The following is a 6,982-nucleotide window of genomic DNA, read 5'->3' as shown; positions in this document are numbered from 1 at the left end:
AGTGAAATCAGGGAGCAAGGCCTTGTCACCCCACAGGTATAGACACCTGGGGTGAATGCCCACAGATCCCACCTCTTGGTGCACTGAGCAAACACTAATCAGAAGTTTGATTTTTAAAAAGTATTCTAATAAGAATAATTTTTAAATTAATGACCTAGTTTTTCTACTTAGTGTGGAAATGTTACTGGTTTAAAATGAACATACCCTTCGACTCACAAGATAAATTAGCCCTAGAAAGATGCATTGCTTAAAATGGACAAATGCTGGAATGTTTACATTTTATGCTTGTGTGATCTATTAGGTGTGCTGTGCAGAGCAGCAGTTTCCTTTCTCGTAGGACATAAAAACAAAACATCTCAAAAACAAAGCAGTGATGAATAGCTATTTGACAAGACAATAGTGAAAAAATAAATAACCGAGTCAGTGATTTTAGATGTTTTATGGACAAACCCAACTGTTCGCTTCAGCAATTCCAAGTTACTACTGGAAATATTTATATATTTATCAACTTGGATTTAGAGTTGAATCTAAGTTGATAAATTTAGTTTTCAGACTCTATTTTCATACAGATATATAAAAAATGTAAATGTTCAAAATAGTATTACTGCCCTAAATGGACTTTCCCTGTACATTCAAGGTATCAGCAACACGATTAGATATAACCAATCAGATTCCCTCATTTTAAGAGGAAGGACCATTCAAGTCACAAATAACTATTCCACAGGCTGTAACCTATTTTGAAGAGAATATATCATTTTGGAGGAAAAGACAATTTTGCTTAAGTTTCTTGGTTTGACAACAATGCTGACCAAACCAAAACATATTTCACCAAGATATACTAATGGAAATTCAAGAAAATGGAAAATTAACTTAAGTAGACTTAAATTATCACTATTTTTATTAAAGAATAACAGGGAAAATCAGGTAAGAAGAGCACCTTTTCTACTTTTTGGAATAGTAATATTAAAGAGGTTTCAATGAATACAATGTTTTATGAATAAGATCAGATAATTAAAGACAACTCTTGTGAACGGCTTTTTTGAAATCAACTCATATAAGAAAAAGAACAAAATATGAGGTGTTTATTTGATTTTTTTTTCTTAAAGGAAGTTACCCTTTTGATAAAATTTATAATCCATTTTAATTTAAATGGGTACCTCTAAATTACTTTATGTGATCCTTGGCTAGATATTACCAGGCATTCATTTAAAAGGCATTTGATGTATCACTGATATATCTAGAAGGGAAATAAGACTAACACAAGAAGCTACAAGCAAAATGCTGAAATCCATAACGTAGATTCAATAATTAATAGGGAAAACAAGAAAGAGTTGCTAGCAGGGCTGGTTTGATCAAAAATAGCTTTCTTATGGATTAGTACCCAAATCACTAAGTTATTCTAATTCTGATCTGTTCTTTTTACAGGTATGAATAATATACTAAGCCTACTTTAGGTTAAGTTTGTCTTTCCGAGCTAATGCCATTCTGCTAAGATCAAAGGCTGTCCCAGCACAGAATGAGTCTGTCTATGGACATCATAGTCAGTCACCTGCCTGGTCCGCGTGGCTCCGGAGAGCACAGACTCACCCAACCACAGAGGCCTCTCCAGCTGTTACTTGTCTCATTTGTAATTCAAGCTTCAGTAGGACAAAGGAAATTCTGTACTTAATCATCCATTTTAATTTCCTAGATTCTCTTACTTTTGACTTGCTGTTGGGAAGAACGATAAAGGGAAAATCTTTCATAAAAGAAACTCAGAGCTCCTCTGGGAGCCCCCCTGGCCATTAGCACCCATCTGTCTCCCTGCTCGGTTCTCACCTGTAGCCTCACTGTTACTCCTACATTCGGTTACCATTCTTCTTTCTGTCCTCCCTCCCCCTTTCCTACCCTCCTTAATTCTTTCTTTTCTCCCAAATCAAATACATGGCTGAGCTTTTTCAGAAACATGGCTTTTGGAATGGAAAGGCAACAAAAATCTTTAGAAAAGCCCTGGGTTTGAAAATCACAAATAGTTACTATGAGATTCTATTATATATTAGCTGTACGACTCTAGCCTGGTCCTCTCTTTCCTCATCTGTAAAATAAAAATAATAAAATTTTTTATAAGCTTGATGTAAATACTAAGTGATAAAATATTCTGAAAACACTCTTAAGTCAGCTCAGGTCATGATCTCAGGGTCCTGAGATCGAGTCCCAGGTTGGGCTCCCTGCTAATAAAGGAGTCTGCTTCTTCCTCTGCTCTCCCCTTGCTCATGCTTGCTCTCTCTCCAATAAATAAATACAATCCTTAAAAAAAATGAAAACACTCTTGAAACTTCAAAATCTTATACAAATAAAGGAACTGTTTTAAGTTGTATATGCCCTCAAAGTAGATATCACCTGCCCCTGGATGACTATGTTTTTCAGGGTGCCACATTTGCCTAGCAATGCCTGCAGTTTTCACTCTTAAAGTTTACTTTTATTTTTTATTATTATTTTTTAACCTTTAGGTGTTTTTACTTCATACCAATCCTACATTTAATCTAGAAAACAAAAAAAAAAAACTTTGAATGGAGTGTTAACTAAAATGCTAACCAAATCATCTTACCGGTAAATCTAGTGCATGCATTTCAAGGTTCCCCTGCTAGGAACATCGTTGACATCAGTTTAATCATCAATAACACTGTAGAACAGAGCACAGGAGCACATGCCCTCAGTGTGACCCCTGCCCCTTACCCTCAGATTGATGTTAAAACAAAGCTGACAATTCTGCCAGGCTCCAAACCCCCAAGGATCCCACCAACCCTTGGAAGCACAGAAGATACCCCATCACACAAACTTTGTATAAGTTGTAATTAAACAGAGCCTAAGTTTTCTTACCTTTCTACAGGAAGTGGTCAATTGAAAAAATACTAGAATACTTCTAGGAATTCCTTTTATGAGTTTGTTTACACACTTGGCAAGAATGGAAGTTTCTTTGGAATTTGGTTTATGAATTCACTGAATAGATTGGAAATTTAAAACTTGCAGGAAAAGGAGGAAGTGGGGAATCTCTAATCCTAACATGTTGTAATTATTAAAAGGATATGCACACAAACTAAAGAGTTTTGCTCACAGTAGGCACAACTATATACTTTTTGAATCATAACAAAGAACTAGCTGATACCTTTCTTTGTTTCCTGAACACCATAGCTAAGATGAAGTTAGACCCAAATTCATGGGCTACTCCAGTAAGCAAAATAATAGAAGATAAAAAATTTAATTGGTCTTACTACCTACTCTCCAGCCATTAATTGAAATGTAATTGTGAAAGATTAAAATTGCCTTTAAAAGGGATTGTAACAGCAGCTATCAAAGCAATATTCAAGCATGATATCAAGGATGCTTTCAGGTTTAGACGTAGCCTTCTTTGTCCAAAATCTTCACAACTTCATCAGCAGACTTAGAGGCATCTATTTTCTTGATGCCTCACATTTCTTCACATATGTCAATAACTGGATGTGTTGACTAAAGATAGGTCTGAATTCTCTTTTCCAAGCTCTCTCTGTTGTCATCATTGGACTAACTACTGTTTCCCCTCTCAAGACATCGTTCAATACAGATCTCATTTTTAGAGTCAAAAAAGAGAACCAAAGACACACCTGTCTTCCCATCCATGGCTTTGTTCCAACCTTAAATGTTGTCTTAATTTCGTGGAAACCCGTCAATCAAGAACTTATTCTTCTCAGCAATGGTGGCCATTGTCTGATCCATTTCCCTCATCAACAAACTCATGGTTTGTCAGCTGGCACAACTCAATGAGTTCACCATACTATGAATCTGGGTTCTTCCTTTCATCATGAAGTTCTCCTGCAGAAAGGTGTGTGTAGCCATATTTTAGGTCACTGGTTTACTGCAAAGAGGATATAACTCAGGAACAGCCAGTTAGATGTATGATGCCAGGGCACAGAGCTTCCATACCCTCCCCAGGCAAGGGTCTCCCCCAAATCTCCATGTGTTCACCAACACAGCTAAACTTTACTTTTAAATGAAAGGTGGAGGGGAAAACACCCTTTAAGACTTATAACTGGGCAGCCCCGGTGGCGCAGCGGTGTAGCGCCGCCTGCAGCCCGGGGTGTGGTCCTGGAGACCCGGAATCGAGTCCCACATCGGGCTTCCTGCATGGAGCCTGCTTCTCCCTCTGCCTGTGTCTCTGCCTCTCTCTTCGCTCTCTCTGAATGAATAAATAAATAAATCTTAAAAAAAAGACTTATAACTAAACTTAAAATTTGTAATAATATTGTCTAGGAAAGACAATCTGCTTACTAACATATTGGGAATGTTTTTAATCAACTCAGAATAAAGAACGACTCTGAAAAAGTAAAATGGGATGAACTGAGTGCTGATGGAAGAGCAGGAAGGGTGGAAGGTGGGAGAGATTAAACCAAGAGCAGCATCCATGTCCAGGATTTCTGGAAGTCTCTCATCTATCACAGTCAGGGTTGGATGACTTCCCCAGGCCAGAGATCTTCCGGCATTACGTTGTGCATACCTGGTAGGAGGCAGACTTGGTATGTTTGGCTCTTTGCACAGGATTTGTTAAGTGACTTAGCAGCCCTTCATAGTGAGATTTATTTTCAGGGACTTTGATTGATGGGAAATGCCTGCAGCTTGAACAGATGCCAACAGTGTGTCTTTCCCAAGGACATCAATGAATGACTCTGGCTTGGACTTGGGTTAACTGATATGCCTGGGAAAATGCTAGAACAAATCACGGTAATATCAATTTTCAAATGCTTGTAAAAGAATATGACTCTGAGAAGAACAGAGATAGAAAATTAATCTCATATGCCAGAGTTCAGAGTGACGTGAGTTCAATAGATTAAGAAGATGTGTTCTTCTAGTTCAAGTCTATAAGGTTTGGATCTTTCCTGTGTGATACCACCAACCCAATGGAAAAATACTAGAGGTGAGCCAGGGAAACAGAGGTGTGTCCTCCAGCTCAGGGACTCAGGGAAACCGTGCTGCAGACTGAGCTGGCACCACGTGTGGGGCATCTGGCAGCAGCGACAAAGCATTCTAGTCCATCCTGCTCTCTGGGGCCACACAGGCAGCATCAGACCATCTTAAGCAACGGAGTAAGTTTAAAAACTCTCCCATGACCCCCACCCCTTTCCTCCTCTGGCTCCAATTCTCTGACCTCATTCATATAAAATTCCTTGAAAGAGTTTTCCATAATCATCATCTGCAAGTCTTCTTCTTCTGTTGCAGGACTATCCACATAATTTGCTGGAGCCAGAGCAAAATAAAATGTGAGATTTCTTGTTCAAAATTATTAATAATTTAAAGCTACTGTGAGCAGGGCATTGATCCAAGCATGTGGCTCTTGTAAAGGTGGGACATTGTGTGATTGCATGGGTCATCCATCCTTGAAGCTGGCCTGCTCCAATCAGGCTGTCGTCTGCCACCAGTTCCACTAACAGATTCTTGGCAATGTCAGCAATGGTTTCCATTTGCTTAAACCTGATAGATCTCATCCTCACCTTCGTGGACCAATGAGTGTAATTTAGCAGAGTGATTTCTCCCTTCTTCTTAAAGCACTGTGTTTACTCGTTCTTTATTTTGGATTTCTGACTTCCATAACTATGAGAGAATAAATTGATGTTGTTTTAAGTCACTAAATTTGTGGTAATGTGTTGCATCAGTAAGAGTAGCACATTCTCTGCATCAATCCAGTCTCCATATACTGGCCCTCCCCAGGCTCAGCCGTAGGAACTCTTGCCTCCTCTATCTATATCCATCCCTATGTGACTTTAAAATAGCCAATCTCAAGGCTTTAAAAGACCAGCTATCAAAATGTAAATGCAAATCGGTGGTGAGATATCACCTCATGTGTGTCAGAATGGCTAGAATCAAAAAGACAAGAGATAATAGGTATTGGCAAGAATAAAGGCAAAAGAAACCCTCTTACTTATACTGTTGGTAGGAATACAAACTGGTGCAGCCACTCTGGAAAACAGTATGGAGTTTCCTCAAAAATTAGGAATAGAACTAATATGATCCAGCAACACCACTTCTGGGAATATATCCAAAGGAAATGAAATCACTTTCTCAGAAAGAATTCTGGACTTCCATGTTCATTGCAGCATTATTTTCAACAGCCAAGACATAGAAACAATCTATATGTCCACTGATGGATGAGTGGATAAAGAAGATGTGGTGTATATGTAATGTATATATGCACACACACACATATGCAATGGAATGTTATTCATCCATAAAAAAGGAGGAAATCCTGCCACTTGTGACAAAGATGGACCTTGAATGTGCTATGTTGAGTGAAATAAGACAGATACTATGTGATCTCACTTATATGTAGAATCTAAAAAAAAACCCGAACTCATAGAAACAGAGGACAGATTTGGTGGGGGTTAGGGTTGAGGGAAACGGGCAGAAAGTACAAAATTCCCGGTATAGTATAAATCAGTGCTTGGGGTGTAATGTACAGCATGGAGACTATAGTTAACACTACTTTGTTATGTATATATGTACATACTATATTGTATGGATATTTTAAAGTTGCTAAGGGACGCCTGGTGGGCTCCATCAATTAAGTGTCTAGCTCTTGATTGTGACTCAGGTCATGACCTCAGGGTCCTGGAATCAGACCCATGTTGGGCTCCACGCTCAGCACAGAGTCTGCGTGAGATGCTTTCTCTCCCTCATCCCACTCTTGTGTGTACATGCTCTCTCTCTTTAAAATAAATAAATCTTTTTTCAAAAGTTTGAAAACCATTATTTCATATATTTCAATTTTTAAGGCAAGAGAGAAGCCAATTCGTTACCCATCATGACTAGAAGCAGAAATCTGTTATCTACATCAATTTTATAAGAGAACCGAATGGGCAACTGGCTTTATCATATATCTAGCTTTCTTATAAAAATCAGCAATTTAGAGAATGTAGTATTAGCAAAAAGCTAGGTAAATAATAATAGCAACACTTAGAATAGTACCTGATGTTTT

General features: G+C 38.3%; 1 pseudogene; it reads right to left on the bottom strand.

Annotated features, from left to right (window-relative positions):
• Positions 1 to 3,372: 3,372 nt before the first annotated feature.
• LOC121500906 lies at positions 3,373 to 5,495 on the bottom strand (annotated as a pseudogene).
• Positions 5,496 to 6,982: the final 1,487 nt, after the last annotated feature.

Source organism: Vulpes lagopus, chromosome 10, assembly GCF_018345385.1.
Source record: "Vulpes lagopus strain Blue_001 chromosome 10, ASM1834538v1, whole genome shotgun sequence".
Lineage (NCBI taxonomy): Eukaryota > Metazoa > Chordata > Mammalia > Carnivora > Canidae > Vulpes > Vulpes lagopus.
The sequence above is the reverse complement of the archived record's forward strand: the minus strand, read 5'-3'. Positions and strand labels throughout refer to the sequence as shown.